The sequence below is a fragment of the Pelophylax lessonae genome (assembly GCF_965119305.1).
Source record: "Pelophylax lessonae genome assembly, chromosome: 1".
NCBI lineage: Eukaryota > Metazoa > Chordata > Amphibia > Anura > Ranidae > Pelophylax > Pelophylax lessonae.
This window is the reverse complement of record NC_138768.1, coordinates 420,707,783-420,727,522: the sequence shown is the minus strand read 5'-3', so window position 1 is coordinate 420,727,522 and position 19,740 is coordinate 420,707,783. Positions and strand designations below refer to the sequence as shown.

The 19,740-nt window shown below is 40.4% G+C and overlaps 1 protein-coding gene and 1 pseudogene across 2 annotated transcripts in view; one reads left to right on the top strand and one right to left on the bottom strand.

Moving 5' to 3' along the window:
- Positions 1 to 19,740, top strand: part of GRIN3A (glutamate ionotropic receptor NMDA type subunit 3A) — a 557,215-nt gene that overhangs the window by 236,614 nt on the left and 300,861 nt on the right. The gene's annotated exons all lie outside the window — the stretch shown is intronic.
- On the bottom strand, positions 5,993 to 13,673 carry LOC309544397 (piggyBac transposable element-derived protein 4-like; annotated as a pseudogene). The gene is made up of 2 exons: positions 12,846 to 13,673; positions 5,993 to 6,040 (listed from the first exon to the last, which is right to left on the bottom strand). The product of its transcript is annotated as a piggyBac transposable element-derived protein 4-like (transcript).

The following is a 19,740-nucleotide window of genomic DNA, read 5'->3' as shown; positions in this document are numbered from 1 at the left end:
CCTGACACGCAGTTGCTGATCTACAGATGGACTTTCTATTTCTCGCACATTATATTGATTGATTTTGCATATTAAGGAGATTATAACATTTTTTTCTGTTTCATTATTAAACGTGTTTTTTTGGAAGATTACTTAGGATTTTGAGTATATACATATGTATGTTAGCACGGTCACTTTACTGCAAAGTTATGTATACATATAACATTGTTCTTTTTGTTATTTCTGAAAAATTGGCAGGTTTGATTTGATTTAAGATTTACATTTGTATACTATGGACAGTGCACCATTCTTATATCTTTATGCTAAGTGTAGAGTGCAGATGTGCATATCTCAAAGCCCCGCCCCCCCTCCCCAATACAGAGCTCTCCCCCATATTTCTGCCTACTCCCCCAGTACAGATCTCTTCTCTCCTCTCTGCCCAGTGCAGAGTGCCTCTCTCCTCCTTTTCCAGTACAGGCCTCCTCGTCCTCTGCCCCACAGAAAAGAATGGACTGTAACTTACAGGTCAGGCTGACACCACAGGGTTCTTGTGATGCTACAAGGTCGATGCTAGAGCTGTGTCCCCCGCCCCCTCCTCATCCTGCCCCCTCCTCTTTTGAATATGCAGGGAGAGCAGGGAGGGATTTGAGTGTGTGGTCATAAACACAGAAGCCGGGATTCTGTGATTTTAGGTGACTGTAGTGAGTGGTAATGCAAGGAGCTAGTGCTGAAGGTTCCAGGTGAAAAAATGAAAACCATTATTTGTGCATTAAAGAAACTTGGAGCTCCCAGCTTGCTGGCAATCCCTGGGTGCAGCTGCCTCTGCCGCTGACACTGCCGCTGCTCCTCCTCCGCTCCTCTCACCATCACCAGCAGCCCCCCACTCTCTGACATGTGCAGCCTCTCAGGGGGCCCCTACTGACCCTGGGCCCTCCGGCAGTGACCGAGTACCTGAATAGTCATTCCACCCCAACTCAGTAGTCATGAATAATACAGCATATATTTAGAGAGATGGGCTTCATATAGTTATACCCCTTGATTGCAAATTAGTGCACAGGTAATAAATTGTTTGTGCATTGTGTTTACAGTGTAAATCAGTATTGCAGTGGATCACCCATTAGCAGTTCAATGGATCAAATGCTAATATCCAAACCCACAGATCCAGAAGCTTTGAAATAAATGCAGATGCCAGTGTTTTAGCAAACTTCCAAGAAGCTTCGTTCTCTGTTGTAAAGGAAGAGAGCACTAGATGCTTGTAGTTTTTGTCTATTCTCTGATGTTCCAGCATACTGTATATACCAAGGGCTCTTTCACATTTGTGTGTCCTGTGGTGCCTCTGAAAAGAGATCCATGTTAAAAATACCTCCTCTTTTGGAAAAAAAAAAATATAATAAAAACCTCCTCATCTGATTTGACCCTTAAATGCCCAACTATCATCCCACAATTACTTGCATTGAACAAGGTTACAGTGCAGCCCTATTTACTCAAAGGTGGCATCGCCTGTCGAACTCGGGGCCAGGGTTAGGTAAAACTGACACTCAGCCACCCATTTTTACTGCTGCCCCCATCTATAAGATCAATAAGGATGAACTTTTAATTCAATCTAAGCACAGGTTCAGGCTTTGAGAAGAAGCGGGGACATGGACCCTCATTTTCTGAGCTACCAGATAAAGGTCATCCTCTATCAGTAATTGTTAAGGAAGCAGCAGGTGCTGGCAAGAAATACGTTCTTAGCAACGAGTGACCTCACCATGCCCCATTTATTTTCTGGTCTGGAATCCTAGCCATGTAAACAAAGGGACAGAGAGATTGTGGACATCACTGACCAAATATAGCCGTATGGCCATATTTGGGCAATGCCATTGATTCCACTCCTTTGTTTACTTTTGGCACCAAGGATACGGATATATCATTTGGTGGCACGTGAGTGTCAGTAACAGATCATTGCAGCAGTCAGCAGAATTTGTTTTTTCTCAGCGGGTCAGCAGGCATTGTGATTGACCTGAATTTGCATTGCTGGATGTCATGATTTAGTTAATTGATGTGTAATTTTGTACAATAAATAGGATATTGTTAATTGCCACTTTAAAGTATGTTTTTAACAGTAAAGAGATAAGGTGAGATAAACCATACAATTTCCAATGACTTTATGCTGATTCTCCCAAGTTCTTTAACAGGTAATTGTGCAAATCTTACATCGTAATTGTTTTATTCCAAGCCAATGATGGCATTGAAAGACTTGTTGTGACATACAGTGATTATTCCATTTACAGTGGGGATCGAAAATTTGGGCACCCCCAGGTAAAAATGTTTATTAATGTGCATAAAGAAGCCAAGGAAAGATGGAAAAATCTCCAAAAGGCATCAAATTACAGATTAGACATTTTTATAATATGTCAACAAAAGTTAGATTTTATTTCCATCATTGACACTTTCAAAATTACAGAAAACAAAAAAAAGGTGTCTGCAAAAGTTTGGGCACCCTGCAGAATTTATAGCATGCACTGCCCCTTTGCAAGGCTGAGACCTGCAAGTGTCATAGATTGTTCTCAATCATCATCTGGGAAGACCAGGTGATGTCAATTTCAAAGGTTTTAAATGCCCAGACTCATATGACCCTGCCCCAACAATCGGCACCATGGGATCTTCTAAGCAGTTGTCTAGAAAACTGAAACTGAAAATAGTTGATGCTCACAAAGCTGGAGAAGGCTATAAGAAGATAGCAAAGCGTTTTCAGATGTAAATATCCTCTGTTCGGAATGTAATTAAGAAATGGCAGTCATCAGGAACAGTGGAAGTTAAAGCAAGATCTGGAAGACCAAGAAAAATATCAGACAGAACAGCTCACAGGATTGTGAGAAAAATAATTCAAAACCCACGTTTGACTGCACGATCCCTCCAGAAAGATCTGGCAGACACTGGAGTTGTGGTACACTATTCCACTTTAAAAAGTACAAATACGGTCTTAATGGAAGAGTCATCAGAAGAAAACCTATTCTACGTCCTCACCACAAAAATCAGCGTTTGAACTTTGCAAATGAACATATAGACAATCCTGATGCATTTTGGAAACAAGTTCTGTGGACCGATGAGGTTAAAATTTTACTTTTTGGCCGGAATGAGCAAAGGTATGTTTGGAGAAGAAGGGGCACATAATTTAATGAAAAGAACCTCTGTCCAACTGTTAAGCATGGGGGTGGATCAATCATGCTTTGGGGTTGTATTGCAGCCAGTGGCACAGGGAACATCTCATGAGTAGAAGGAAAAATGGATTCAATAAAATTTCAGCAAATTTTGGATGGTAACTTGATGCCATCTGTGAAAAAACTGAAGTTAAAGAGAGGATGGCTTCTAAAAACGGATAATGATCCTAAACACACCTCGAAATCCACGGGGGATTACATCAAGAGGCGTAAACAGAAGGTTTTGCCATGGCTTTCACAATCTCCTGACCTCAACATAATTGAAAATCTATGGATAAACCTTAAAAGAGCAGTGCGTGACAGACAGTCCAGAAATCTCAAAGAACTGGAAGACTTTTGTAAGGAAGAATGGGCAAAGATACCTCAAACAAGAATTAAAAGACTCTTGGCTGGCTACAAAAAGTGTTTACAAGCTGTGATACTTGCCAAAGGGGGCAGTACATGATATTGACTCTGCAGGGTGCCCAAACTTTTGCAGACACCATTTTTTTGTTTTCTGTTATTTTGAAAGTGTAAATGATGGAAATAAAATCTAACTTTTGTTGACATATTATAAGAATGTTGAATCTGTAATTTGATGCCTTTTGGAGATTTTTCCATCTTTCCTTTATGCACATTAATACAAATTTTTACCTGGGGTGCCCAAACTTTCGATCCCCACTGTATATCTCTTTTTACATGGCATCAAATAGTTTACTAACAAGGCTTTAACTGATAATAGATCATTACTTGTTTTAAATATTGTTTTCAACCTTCTGCATTTTCGGCTCAAGCACAATGAACATGCTTGTACTAGGAAGAACATAGCAGTTTTACTGTCATCTAATTGTGTCGACATATAAGTTTTATATCTAGAATTTTATTAAGCAGCTTTTCCTAATTCAGTGTAGACTAAAGCTTTGTAAAGCAAATAGCATCTACATAAACACAATACATCTTTTTACAGAAAAGTTAATCCCTGTTGAGGTATTTGCATTTAATTAGAATGGCATAGAGTGAAAATTAAAACATGCCATCAAACATAATGAGAAGAAATAAAGCATCTTTAGTATTTTAGCCATATGGCAGAAAGATGATGTATGCATATCTGAAATTCAAGATTATTAAATTGTGAATGTAGACTTCTCTGTGATGTTTCTACAATATGGTTTTCCATTTTAGACTGGCTTATTTGGCAAGTGTAATATAGATGCTGCTTTGATCGATAAAAGTTTAATCTTGAAAGTCTATAGCACAGCTAAGTCTTTCTGCATTGGTTCTAGAACTTTGGAATTAATATAAAATCTGGAATGACTCACCAAAACAATTTGGTAAAAGTTTTATACATTTGATGTTGTTCCACAAAGCCCTCAAGGGATTTAATACAGGATGAATACATAGCTTTCACAATGTCAGCCTATTACCTAGGTTCTGAGAAAATAACAGCTTAAACTTATAGGGTTATGTAATTTTCCAAGACTTGGTTTTGCCTATCCAGGAATCAAGAGCTGCATTGTTGTTGATAGATATTGTCACAATATACACTGTGGGTATTGCTCCATTGGTGAATTGGGTGGGGAGTGATTGAAAGGTAAGCATTGATTGCTAAAACTTCCTCCTTTAATCACTTGCTGACTGCCCGTCGCAGTTTTACTGCGGCAGGCTGGCTCGGCTTTGCGAATCAACGTAGGGGTACGTCGGTCGCAGGAGTGGTGCTGGGGGGCGAGCGCACACGACACCGGTGGTACCCTTTCCCCCACCAGGCAGCGGGGATGCTGATATACGGGACTGGTGGGCATGATTGCCGCCAGTCACCTGCGATCGCTCCCCGCTGAGAGAGAAGGACGGGCAGCTGTTGTAAACACAGCTGACCGTTCTTCTCTCTGAAATGATCACAGAGTGTCTGTGATCCTTCTATATAGGAACACAGGTCTCTATGATCATTTCACAAGCCCCTCCCCCTATAGTTAGGAAATAATCCCCTATGCTCACAATTAACCCTATGATCATCCCTAGATTAACCCCTTCCCTGCCTGTGTCATTATTACAGTAACAGTGCATATTTTTAGCACTGATTACTGTAGCAATGTCACTGGTCCCCCCCAAAAGTGTCAAAAATGTCATTTAGGGGTCCGATCTGTCTGATGTAATGTCGCAGTCCCGCTAAAAATCGCAGATCGCCACCATTACTAATAAAAAAATAAAAAAAAATAAAAAAATGACATAAATCTTTCCCCTAGTATGTAGACGTGATAACTTCAAACCAATCAAAACACCCTTTTTGCAATACACCCTTTTTGCAATTTATTTTACCAAAAAAAATTGTAGCAGAATACAAATTGGCCTAAATGGATGAAAATTTTTGATTTTTCTATTTTTTTTTTTATATAGCACAATGTGAAAATTATTGTTTCTTTTTTTTTTTTTTTAGAATTGTCGCTCTTTTTTTGTTTATAGCGCAAAAAAAAATGGCAGAGGTGATCAAATACCACCAAAAAAAAAAAGGACTTCAATTTTATTTTGTTACAGGGTCGCACAACCGCACTATTTTTACGTTAAAGTAATACAGTGCCGAATCGCAAAAAATGGCCTGGTCATTAAGGGAGCAAGGGAGATAGTTCTGTTCTTGTACTTTCTTGGATCTCTATAGTACCTACTTTACTTCCTTTCCTTGCCCTCTTTCACTTGGGGTGCTACAAGTCTATGTCTGTGGATCCCTGTTCTTCTCCATCCATACCTATATTTTTGACCACCTATTAGCCTCTTTGAATTCCAGTATCCATTCTATGCAGATGATACTCAAAATTCCTTCAGTAGGGGGCACATATGCTTCAAATAACCAATCCAGCAGCAATTCTGCTGCCAAACTGCCTTGATGGCTGCATAAATGACAAGAAAGAGTAAAGGTCTTACAAGTATGCTAATAACAGCCTAAAACCAAATGATACTGAACCTCCTCAGTTAACATTTTACTTAAGGAATGCACAATATGGCTTATTCCTCTTCAGTCTCTTCTGGGGATACTTTTTTTCTGAAATATCTTTATTCCAGAATAGATGGCATTTCACAATTTTTGCCACCCTATTATTACTTTAACTTCTAAATGTGTAAATTCAGTCATTACATTTCTCCCTAAATTTCAATCAGCACATTGATGATGCCTGAATGGAAATATACTTCATACAGAATTGATTACTTGTTTTTAACCCCTTAGCATCAACGGATACAAATATGCGGCCTCAGCTTCAGGGGGTTGTACCGGGGTAATGCCTGCAGCTAGAGTCATCACCCTGGAACCGTTGTTTAGACCTGTTGGTCAGCTTTCTTGTAATGATAACCAATATGTCTGAGAAGCTGACATTACAAGGAGTGGGAGGGGATGACTTGAGAGACCAGAGCGATCATCTGGCACGTACGTTGGCTGTCCGAAGACCCGAACAAAGCCACATTCAGCTCTGATCGGGTCTCCGATGTAAAAACCAGGAAGTGATGTCATGACATCACTTCCGGGTACTGGAGCCTTAAAGGCGCCAGATTGAAAAAAAAAAATGAAAGCATTCAAAACAGCAACACTTGGGGCGTTTTGAATGTTTTTAAGTGCAAAGGAGGGATTTGGGGTCTTTTAGACCCCAGATCCCTCCATAAAGAGCACCTGTCACTGCCTATTACTGTCACAAGGGATATATACATTTCTTGTGACAGCAATAAAAGCGATCAAAAAAAAAATTTTTAAATGGATAGTGTAAAAATAAAAATAAAAAAATAAAATAAGTAAGAAAAAAAATAATTTAAAGTGCCCCATTCCTCCGAGCTTGCATGCAGAAGAGAATGCATACGCAAGTCGTGCCCCACATATGTAAACAGTGTTCAAACCACACGTGAGGTATTGCTGCGATCATTACAGAGAGCTATAATTCTAGCACAAGACCTTCTCTGTAACTCTAAACAGGTAACCATTAAATTTTTTTAAAGCGTCGCCTATGGAGATTTTTAAGTACAGAAGTTTGTCACCATTCCACGAGTGCACAGTTTTAAAGCGTGACATGTTAGGTATCCATTTACTCGGCGTAAAATCATCTTTTACATTATACAAAAAAATTGGGCTAACTTCACTGTTTTGCTTAATTCATGAAAGCGTATTTCTTCACAAAAAAAGGCATTTGAAAGACCACTGCGCAAATAACGTGTGACATAAAATGTTGCAAGGATCACCATTTTATTCCCTAGGGTCTCTGCTAAAAAAATGTATATAATATTTTAGGTTCTAAGTAATTTTCTAGCAAAAAAATCTGATTTTAACATGTAAGCAACATATGTCAGAAAAAGCCTTAGGCTCCAAGGGGTTAAACACTATTACTGTAAGGATTATGTATTTAATCTAAAGCTCAACTCTGGGAACCTTAAAATGATCCCTTGCAGTGGGGCTGCACAAGAAATGCAATGGTTATTTGCTCCTTTAGGTCAAGAAAAGAGATTAGTTGCACACATGAGCTAAGAGGAAAACAGACTTTAGCAATATATTTTTTTCATGTCACTTGACATATTGCATATGTAATTGAGTGTCTGTTTCACAGAGTTACTGTAGAAAGCTTATTGCTGCATGACTAAAAACTGCCAAAAATTATTGGCCTTAAATTTAAAAATGACATGTGTGTAATATATAATGTATTCTTTATATTTGTTTTTAAACTAAAAAAAAAAAAAAAAACAGCTGGTGTTTATCAAACAACTTCAATACAGAGGGCAATAGAATAAAGAAAGCACTGTGAGAAAAAAATGATCGCTCATAACATCACTATTGTTTAAGGTATTTCTTGCTCAATAGAAACAACAGTGGTAATATTTTGCATACAGTATCTCACAAAAGTGAGTACACCCCTCACATTTTTGTAAATATTTTATTATAACTTTTTATGTGACAACACTGAAGAAATGACACTTTGCTACAATGTAAAGTAGTGAGTGTACAGCTTGTATAACGGTGTCAATTTGCTGTCCCCTCAAAATAACTTAACACACAGCCATTAATATCTAAACCACTGGCAACAAAAGTGAGTACACCCTTAAGTGGAAAAGTCAAAATTGGGCCCAAAGTGTCAATATTTTGTGTGGCCAACATTATCTTCCAGCACTGCCTTAACCCTCTTGGACATGGAGTTCACCAGAGCTTCACAGGTTGCCACTGGAGTCCTCATCCACTCCTCCATGGTGACATCACGGATCTGGTGGATGTTAGAGACCTTGCGCTCCTCCACCTTCTGTTTGAAGATGTGAAAAATGGATATGGTGCAGCGCTAACAATATTAGATCCACAGTCCATACATATGTTCAAATGGATAAAATAGATAAGATATAATAGACAAAGTCCATCACAGAGAGTGCTCCAAAAGAAGGGAAACTGTCCACCACTTCAAACTTGGAAAAAGCCCCAAGTGCAGGAACCTCCACCAAGATAATGAATGGCCCCTTACCAATATGCAATGATCCCCATTACAAGGATCAATGTCAGCCTGTGTGGTCTATCCGGTGCCCAAATCAACATGTACCGGCTCATAGTATTCCCTCAATCAGCTCCGACCGGAACAGATGTACATGAGAAAGAGAGGGACAACTCCCATAGTGAAGTACGTTCACAGGTTTTATTGAATAAAAGCAGAGTGGCAACTCACGTGTACATGAAGAAATGACAGCGTATCTCGGAGCTATACTCTCAGAACTTTGTTTCAAACCGAAAAAATGGCTGCCGTGTCTCCTTGTAGGTCTCAGCGCGACGTGCCGCAGGTTCCTCCTCCGACCGGTTTCGTCAATACGTGACGTCGTCAGGGGGTGTGGCCTACGGCAGAGCGTCTTCTCTTATACGCTGGATGAGACAAGGCGGGACATACTGCGTCCAATCCTGAACCATTAGGGGAAGGTCACCGCATACCCTCGACAGGAAGGAAGCTGACCAGAGACCCGGAACCGGATGCATACCATTTGCGTACCAATACCCGGAACCAAACCCGGAATCGGACCCCGCAAACAGAAATGGACCAATGGAATATTAATAAAGATCACAAAGAATGTATATACTTTAAAGTTCAAAGGGCAGAACATCTATTCTCAATTTGATCTTAAAGGGGAAACCACATTTGTAAAAAATTCCAATAGGAAAGACAAATGAGTTGCCATGGAAACAATGCTCTATACTGTCATAAGAGACCTTACTCGGACACACCGCCATCTACTGGTCAGAAACAAAATTCCCGAGAGTGCTCCGTTATATAGCATACATTAACATGATATAACAAAAGAAAAACTTTTGAACATGACTTAAAATATAAGCAAAATATGCCAATATACATCAAAACGTTGCAAATTTTAGCATCCTAAAAATAAAATAAAAGCATAAATAGCTTTCCCCAATGTAAGAACACAAATAAAAATAGTAACAACCTGGTAACCAAAATATCCAACAGTCTAAATATACTGACATCCAGTCGATCAGGCATTGTTGATAAAGGAATTGATATCCCAATCAATGTTTAACCCGTGAGGGGCATAGGTTTTCAACCGATATATCCAGCTCGTCTCTAATTGTGAGACGCCTCTGGTATGGTTACTACTCCTCCAACTACCCGAAAACTTGTCAATGCCTAAGAAAACAGTGCCTTTGGGATCATTCCCATGGCATTCGTCATAATGCCTCGAGACACTATGTTTCGGGAATGCCTTCAGTATATTCGCCATTCGAATATTTCATTTTTTCAGATTCTCAGAGAGTTCTTTACCACGAGGTGCCATGTTGAACTTCCAGTGACCAGTATGAGAGAGTGAGAGCAATAACACCAAATTTAACACACCTGCTCCCCATTCACACCTGAGACCTTTTAACACTAATGAGCCACATGACATCCGGGAGGGAAAAGCACAAATTTGGCCCAATTTGGTCATTTTAACTTAGGGGTGTACTCTGTTGCTAGTGGTTTAGGCTTTATTGGCTGTGTGTTGAGTTATTTTGAGGGGACAGCAAATTTACACTGTTATACAAGCTGTACACTCACTACTTTACATTGTAGCAAAGTGTAATTTCTTCAGTGTTTTTACATGAAAAGATATAATAAAATATTTACAAAAATGTGAGGGGTGTACTCACTTTTGTGAGATACTGTGTATATATAACACCATTAAACAGACATTTAATTGAGCGCATCCACAGCTTAGGAAGTTGCGAGGGGCAATGAACTGGGCATATCAGGAAAAATAATTTAGAGTTACGACTCCGAGAGTAATACAATAAGGAAAAGTCGGCTCTCTCATCGATATCTGATACAGCGGGGGGTTACGGGGGCCCAGGCATGGTGGGCCTCAATGAGGTTTGTCCTGTTTGGGCCTATTAGAAAGACAGGCCCTTTTCGGTGAGTCGTTCTTAGGGCTGTGGAGATCCCTGGTATTGGGTGAGAGGGAGGGAGCAGCAGGTGGGTGAGTGTCCATGATAACATGGAGGTAGGCCTGGATATAATCGGAGGCTTCATATGGGTGGGAGAAGGATTTGGATTTGCCAGATTGGTCTGTAAACCTGAGGACAGCAGGATAAGCTAGTGTAAATTTAATGCCTTTGTGGAACAGGGCATTGCAGGAAGGCTGAAAAGCCTTGTGTCTGAGGGCAACCTCTTGAGAATAGTTGGCAAAAAGCAGTTATTTTTTGGCCATCGAGCTGTAGTGATTTGGCATTTCTGAAGGATTTGAGAATAGCCGTTCTGTCAGTGTAGTTGAGGTATCGCACAATAATTGGACGGGGGGAGCGACGGTCGTTTGAAGGGGTCCCAAGACGATGTGCCCTTTCTGTTATACATGGCTTTGTTATGCCTAGGACCTGCGGGATGCTTGATGTGCAGATATCCGTCAGCGAGCCTGTGTTAAAGGATTCAGGGAGCCCAATAATTCTAAGATTATTCCTGCGAGACCTATATTTAAGGTCTTCTAGTTTCCAAAATGTACTGCTGTGTCTGGATATCTTTTCTGTCACTGGCATGCGATGACTGGATCTCATCTTCTAGGTCTGATAAGCGATCATTGACCTCTGTAAGGCGGTTTGCCTAATCTCCCATCTCCTTGCGGAGCTGGGATATGGTCGCTGTCACCGCCCTCTCCACTGCTATGGTGATTGTGGGTGAGAGGATGGCAGCCACAGCCTGTGCCATACGGTGGCATTGCTCTTCTTGTGAGGCCAGCGTGTGATCTAGGGAGGGGGGGGGGGGTTAAGTGCCTCCCCACGTAGAGTGCGGTGGCCATGTTACCTAGCTGGGGAGCCGTGGGTGGCGGAGCACCTTGTTGCCGAGGGGTAAGAGACATCCCCGATCCATTATGGGCCGCAAATCAGTCCATGAGGCTGGACTTGTGCTGCGGCAGCAGGGGCAAGATGTCTGGTGACCGCGAGAATGCAAGCTTTGTAGGCAGATTTGGCCAGAGCCGCTGTTGCTCACTCATGAAGCGCCAGAACCGGAAGTTTATTGTTTTACTTTAACCTCCCTGGCGGTCTGATTATGTCAGAATTTTTTATCTCAAAGCGGTACATTGTCTGGCATGGAAATCTGTTGTTTTATATTTTAGGCCTGTAATTCTTAGGAATAACTCACTTAAATCTGTCCAAACAAGAGTCTAGTAAACAACCCGGGTATAATAAAGTTTGAAACATGAAATCATAAATGATAATATAATAATAATACATTTTATTCAATAATATAATCAAAACAAAAACACTGAAATGTGTACAAACAAGGGGTGCGATATTACTAGTCACTGCAATAATGGTTTAGTAAACATCTCAGGTATGAAAGATTTAAAACATGGGACTGCACAAAGTCCGACATCACAATCGGGACAATAGAATCTGGTTTCCTTTCTTATTTTCCTTCCACTGTCATCTCTCTTCGAGCAACAAACCACACACATCCTTGTAGGTGTTGACTTTTTCTCAGTTGGTGGGGTGTAGTCCATGAAGTGACGACCAGTCAGGCGTTCTGGGTTGACAACGCAAACAGCACAACGTCCAGATCTATTCCCAGCCATTGACGGTATTTGGTGATTCAGAAAGATATGTTTGGCAACTTTCCAAATGAAGTCTGAATGAATCACAGGCTTATCACTCTTTTTTTGAGCAGAATGTAGGCATTCCACAAGCATTGCTCAAGAAGATGTCTGAAGATCTTCTTATAGTACTTATTTTTCTGTTTCCTCATTGCTGGGCAATAACATTCTTGCCTGGTCGGCTCTGTCGACACCTCCCATGGTGTTGTTGTAGTCTATCACTACTTGTGGCTTCATGACTTCTTTTCCACCTTTCATGCGTACCATAACAGTGGAGGTATTATGCACTGTACTCATTAGGCACACATCTTTCTTGTCCCGCCATCGCAGTGCCATCATTTTGCCTTACTGCCAGGCAACCATTTCTCCTGTCTTGAGCTTCTTTTTGCCAAACATTGGCAGCATGTCCCGCCGGTTAGCCCTTTCGGTTCCATAGGCTTCGATTTTGTTTTGCAGTAAAACCCCATAAAGTTCAGGAGCTGTATAAAAGTTGTCAGTTGTTACACAATAGCCCTGATTAAGCAATGGCTCAATTAGTGAAAGAACAAAAGATGCTGCCATTCCATAATTGCTGTATTTTGTATCAAATTTTGTTCCTTTTCCAGTGTATGTAACTGAATTCAAAATGTAGCCAGTTGACGATTCGCATAGCATGTAGGATTTTACGCCAAATTGTGCCCTTTTTGATGCAATGTATTGCACCCAGCTGAGCCTTCCCTTGTAGGCCATTAGACTTTCATCTATGCTGATGTCTCTTTCTGGCGCATAGCTCTGTTGGAAATTCTGTAGAATCATTTGATATACTTCCCAAATTGTTTTTAGTTTTGGTGCAGGATGAGTAGTTTCATCAAATTCTTCATTGTTTTCGAAGTGGAGAGATTTCATTATGAGGGAGAATCTGTACTCTGACATGACCGTGCCAAAAAATAGAGTGGCAAGTAATCTATTGGTTGTCCAGTACCACTTCTGCGGGAGTTTCCCCACCACTGCCTAAAGAATTATTAGGCCCAGAAATTTCCAAATGTCATCTTTGGTAACTGGTTTCCACTTTCTGCATCTTGAAAACTTCTGATGCATAGCCAATTGTTGCTCCTTGTACCGGTTTGTTCCGGTAACTATTTTTTCAATAACCTCATCGGTCAGAAATAATTGTAGGTATGCCAAGGGGTTGTCATGGTCAACGTCAACTTTCATACCAGGTGCCACCATACCAGGAATCTTGGAGGCGCTGCCTGATCCGTACCGCAGTCAATAGAGCACCAAGTTCTCACATCGCTGAGCTCAGTTGCAGAATTGTCGCTGTCATCACTTTCAGTACCCGATGACAAATTTTCCCATGAATCACTATCGCTCAGTTGTTCAAATAATTCCGATTCATTGTTGCTGTTTTCCAGATTCGTCTAAAAGAATTTTTGAGCTAAAAGAAGGCTTTTTGGATGCCATGGACGTTCTCAAATTTCCAGGCACAAAGAACCACAAAAGTGCAGGCAGGGCACTGGAAAAGCCGCTAGGTGAAAAACTGTGGTAAAATGGCTTGATACAATGTTGTAATCCTAACAGATTACACTGTATCATGTCATTTGTTTTATTTCTTTTTTGAATTTCCCACCAGTTCCACCCCCCTGTGTTGCGGTGCTCGCAGGGAAGGGAACAGGAAGACAAGTGCCGGCATCGGCCAAGTCACGCAGCGAGGACAGCGGAAGGATGGCTGGAGGATGGCAGGGGAGGACAGCGGGGATTGTAGGGGAAGGTAAGTGTGATTGTGGGGTAATCCTGAGGGTAATCCTGAGTGTGGAGGTTAAGCATCATTAAAACCACTGCTCCTTTAAAAATGATGGTTTTAAAAAAAAATTGCATTAATAAATATCCCTCAGGGCAGTACCTGGGACCCCATACCCTTTTTTGGCCAATAAATTACATATAATCCTTCAAAACAGGGACTTATGATTTTTCATGTTGGGGTCTCATAGACTTTAAAAAAGTTTGTCCATCTCTATTTCTCAAACAGCAAAAGCATTTCTTTTTTCATTTTCATTTAAATGTAATGGGCTAATTACTGTGCAAGGAAAAAAAAAATTATATTCAATATCAATGTTAGTTAAGCCACACAAACAACAAGCCAGAACTGTTTTTGAATCTTCTAACATGATGTTTGATTCTTTCTATCACTGCTGTGACCCTTGATGACTACGCTAGAAATGAACTTATCTAAACTTTCAGCTTGTTTATGGAAATGGTCTTCTTGTCCATCTTAAGCCACTAAAAGAATTTAGGAGAAATGATAAGAATGATCTACAGTTAGCTCTACCAATTAATAAATGCATGTGAGTGATTGTAATGTAAATTAATATATCCTTTGGCTTTCAGGGGTGTTTGCTTGATTTTTGTGCCCAAATTTGCACATAACAGAATTTTGTGTAGCTTTCATGCTAAAGATGGCAATTGCCCACAACAACCAGATGTTCGCTATTGAATCTCTAACTTGCATTGGGAAAATGTCACCTGGATTCCAATTAGCTGTTCCAGCAACAACTTTCATTATCTGTGCTCTGGTTATTTTAAATGAGTTCCAATATGTTCTGCATGTGTATTTAAAAATTTGCATTCTAAGTTCACAATAAGGAAAAATAGCAGAATAGCTTGAAAAAAAAAACTTTATTATTAGGTTTATTTAAAATAATGATGAATTCTAGGAACTAGACAGAACTGAGGAGAGACATTCAGGGGAATTTAATAGTAATGGTACTTTTCTGATTCAGTAAAGCAGTAATGACAATTTTTTGGGGAGTTTCCTTTAGAACTCCCTGCATCTAATACTAATTTGCACCAGTTTCTGTAACATTACTGATTCAGGTGACAAATTCAGGTAGTTCAAACTAACGCTATTTTAAGAACCTATCGGTATGCTAAAATTGCCTTTGAACTTACAGTGCTCAAGACCTTACTCTTATTAGGTGAAAACTGCTCCTATATTGTCACCCTTTCTTTCTGTGATGTGATCATTCTTTAATAAAAAATAGCCATCAGGACAACATTTGTGATCCATGATGTGCTGGCAAATATGAATGTTGACATTGTTATCCTGTCACATGTACCCCTGGTGGAGATGACATTTAGTGGTGTCAATGAACATTACATAAGCTTGGCCCGCAATTGTCACTATAAGTAATATGGTCCCTAGAAATTATATCTAATAGATGCTGGAATGAGACAGAAAAAAAGCTAAGAGAGACTGGGGGAGTTTAGCAGCAATGAGACACAAACTAAAAAATTAACAGGACACAGGAATCTGTCAGGAATGACAAGCACCACATTAAGTAAGCAGGTTAACTTTTCAGGTCTATCTGATCCATCTGCACCAGTTTCTATAAACCAGCACAGGTCTGTAGCTTATTAACAGAGGGAATATGGAAGTTTTCCCATATAGAAAAGGGCACAGGTCCCGACCAGTTGCAACCATACCATACGAGATGTGAGCTGTCAGTGGGAAGCTCATATCCCTCTCCCTGCTTGGTTAGTGATTACACAGTAAAAGCAGAGACTGCACAGGGTTAACAATGCTCCTTCTCCCTCAACTCTGAGCTGAGCAGGGGATGGGGGAGGAAACAGAGAGATTGGAGCTACTCTCTGTTGTGTTCTGTGCCTGTCGCTGCGGCAGAACAGAAACCTGATTGCTCCTAATTAACAAAGGGGCGTGTGCCCCTTTTTCTTAACTAGCAGCAGCATCTGCTCCATTTTCTAACCACTTAAGCCCCGGAAGATTTTACCCCCTTCCTGACCAGGGGGTATTTTGCGATTCGGCACTGCGTGACTTTAACGGACAATTGCGCGATCGTGCGACGCTGTACCTAAACAAATTTGACGTCCTTTTTTTCCCACAAACAGAGCTTTCTTTTGGTGGTATTTGATCACCTGTGCGATTTTTTGATCATGCGCTATAAACAAAAAAAGAGCGACAATTGTGCAAAAATAACAATATTTTTCAAATTTTTTATATGAAATTCCCCCCCAAAAAAATGTAAAAATCTAAATTTTTTAACATTTTTGGCCAATTTGTTTTATGCTACATATGTTTGGTAAAAAAAAAATGCAAAAAGCGTATTTTGATTGGTTTGCGCAAAAGTTATCGCGTTTACTAACAAAGGGAAAGATTTTTGTCATTTTTGGGGTTTTTTTAACGCGTAATGGCGGCGATCTGCAATTTTTTTGCGGGATTGCTACATTGGGGCGGACAGATCGGACCCTTGACTGACATTTTTGACACTTTTGGGCTATACATATGCACTGTTACTGTAAAATGACACTGGTAGTGAAGGGGCTAACTTTTTTTGAGAGGGAGGGGTGGTGTGTGTCCCTAGGGGCGTGATTCTTACTGTGATTGGCTGTGGCTTGAGCTGTAGGAACAGTGATCAACAGTCACACATAGTAGAACCGTATGATCACTGTTTCTACACAGGGGAGAATGACAGGTGTCTTGTTTACATCAGCCGCCTGCCTTTCTCCCTCTCCACCCGACGATCGCAAGTGACCGGCGGACAATGGCCGTTGTTTATGATACTGTGCTTTAGACAAAAACAATTGAGTATTGTTGGTGATATGTTTTTTTGATTTGCACTAACATTCAAATTTTTAGGACAAGCTTTCAGGGTGTGTTGCCTTCTTCTAAAGTCCAGGCAGTGCTGCTTGGACATTAGAAGAAGTGGGTACACCCCAAAAACTTGTCATAAAAATGTTGCTAAATGTTTGTGCGGAAAAAAAAAAAGTATCATGGACAGGAGTACACCTGAGAAAAAGAAGGTAAACCTTGAAATCTTGTCCTAAAAATCTAAAAGTTAGCGCAAATAAAAAAAAGTATCACAGACAGTACTCTGTTGTTTTTGTTGAAAGTGCGCTAGCTGTAGCTACAATCACCTCAAGCACAGTACTAAGCAAACTAAAAATTCCCCAGTTAATATCTATTTTAAAGTTGTCAGTTCACCTGATTATAATTTGCATTACCTAGTGTTTTAGTGTATTTTAGTGATATACATAGCTGTAATTGTGTGTCTTTAAGTAACGAATACAGTAGCTTTTTACTGGTGAGCGATTACAAAACGGTGCAATTACTGATCCCAGATTAAAAAAAAATCAATTGGCTTTCTTTGTGCAGTACAAGTTATGGGCAGCCACAAATAGCCAGAAAAGCAATCACCACCTTAGTGGGTTTCTATTGTGCATCTTTCCAAAGCAATTTTTTACTTCAATTTTCTACTGGTGATATGAAGCCGAAAATGAAATAATGCTTTAGTGGATAGAAATAAACTCACCAGCTGCTTAGTTCTTTCACAGTGACATTTTTTTCCAGCTTGATGTGGCATAAGTTCCCTTTGACATGTGCAGAATGTAATGGGGAATACGCTGATACTATTGTACTGTGTCCAGAACAATTAAACAAATAATTACAGAGATTCACCACTCGATTTTCAGTTAAGAAAAATGATTCTGTCTGACTGCAGATCAGTCTGTTCTTGATATTGCTTTTCTTCCTGGATAATAAAACACAGGGTTAGGAATTTTACTGCTCAAAATCCTGCCGCATGGGAATATTAAACTCTGTTTTTACTCTGCTTATTGTTTGTATGGAGCAGCTATATCCTGCATATATTTCCAGTGCAGTATTTTTTTTTTTTTTTAATAAGGCAGTTTATTAAATGCAAAATCTGCATGTTTTATATAGCGTGCTCAAGTTGAGTTATACAGACAGATGAGATAGTTGAAAACACGATTTACAAATTCTTTATTTATTTAGCACAAAGGTATGACAGTCAACAGTTGAACAGATATAAAAAATACAGTTTCAGAAATGCCATAAGGCTTCTTTCACACGGCCGCTCAGTTTTTTTCGTCCGCTGCGGCACTTTTTTTATTTTTTTTTTTTTACGGACATGGATAACACTTGTGTCATCCGGTCCGTATGTCCGCATATCATCCCATCCATTTGCGGATGATATACGGACATAATGTATGTCTATGGGGATTGCGGATGTCAGCGGGTGACACTGCTGACATCCGATTTTGCGTCCTTTCCGTTTTTTAAACGGAAGAAAAATAGGGTTCTGTTCCGTTCCAAAAAACGGAACAGAACTAAAAGGACGCAAATCGGATGTCAGCGGTTGGTCATCCACTGACATCCGCAATCCCATTGACATGCATCATGTCCGTATATCACCCGCAAACGGATGGGGTGATATACGGACATACGGAACGCCCGTGTGAAAGGGGCGTAAGAGGCAAGGGCAAGTAATTAGACTGTCTTAACTAACATTTTCCAGAAGATGTAAACTTCAAGATATAAAGGATAATTATATTTTTCGTAGAAAAAGTAAAGGCAGGAAAGGGTGCCAATCAGGCGTAGAACAGAAATAGTCCCAAAAGGGGGAGGGAGAGAGAGGGAGAAAAGAGAGAAGAGGAGAGAGAGTGAGAAGAAAAAAAAAAAAAAAAAGGGGAGGAGGGAGAAGTGAAGGGATGTTTGTGCTATGGGTGGTGTGTGTGTCACATTAAGAGAGTTGGGGTATCGGGGTCTCAATCTCCAGGTTGATTTCCCAATAGGGTTTTACCATCATCCGAGTAAATAAACATGTTCCAATATGACCACGTTTTGGTATATTGTTCCCTACTATTCTGTGCTGTCAGTACCAGGTCTTCCGAGGCATTAATGTTCCTGACTCTGTTGAGCCACATGGCAATGGAGGGAGGGCTAGTACTCTTCCAGCAGAGACTGATGCAGGCTTTGGCAGCATTAGGCAGGTGGCGTAAAAAACTGATTTCTTATATTGTTTAAGAGGAATTTGATTGCAGTGTAGCAAAAAGAAGGCAGGATCGGAAAGTCAATAAACTTCTGTGTGATCTGTCGTACCTCTGTCCAGTATGGTTTGAGTTTGGGACAGCTCCAAAAAATATGGAGTATGGTCCCCGGTTCCTCCCGGCTTCTCCAGCAGTGATCTGAGGTTTGCTGAAAGTATTTGCAGAGGACCGTCAGGGTGTAGTACCAGTGTGTCAGCAGCTTGTAATGTGTTTCTTGCATGCGAGTGCAGATGGATGACTTTATGGTGAAATGAGTAATATTTTGTCCTTGGGTGGTTGTGAAAGTTCTAGCAAGTGCCCTTTCCCATTTAGTTATACCAGGCATCATAAAATTAACAGGTGGGGCTATGAGTAGAGCATACATCTTGGATAGTGTGCGGGGAAGGGGGTCACTGTCAGAGCAATATTCTTCGAATATCGTCTGTTGACGGCAGAAAGGTAACGGAGGGCCTAAGGATTTAAGGTAATGTTGAAGTTGAAGCTCTTGCCATGAATTCAAATGATACTGTCCAAGTGGGTTAGTCAGAATAGGAATCGAAGGCCAAGACCAAGAGGTGGGAAGCCTTAAAACAGCCCTGCTCCAGGAGGTTAAAGAATGCACCCTCTTCATTGCTGATAGGGAAGTCAGGGTTCCCCAATATGGGGAAAAGTGGAGAGTAAAAGGAGG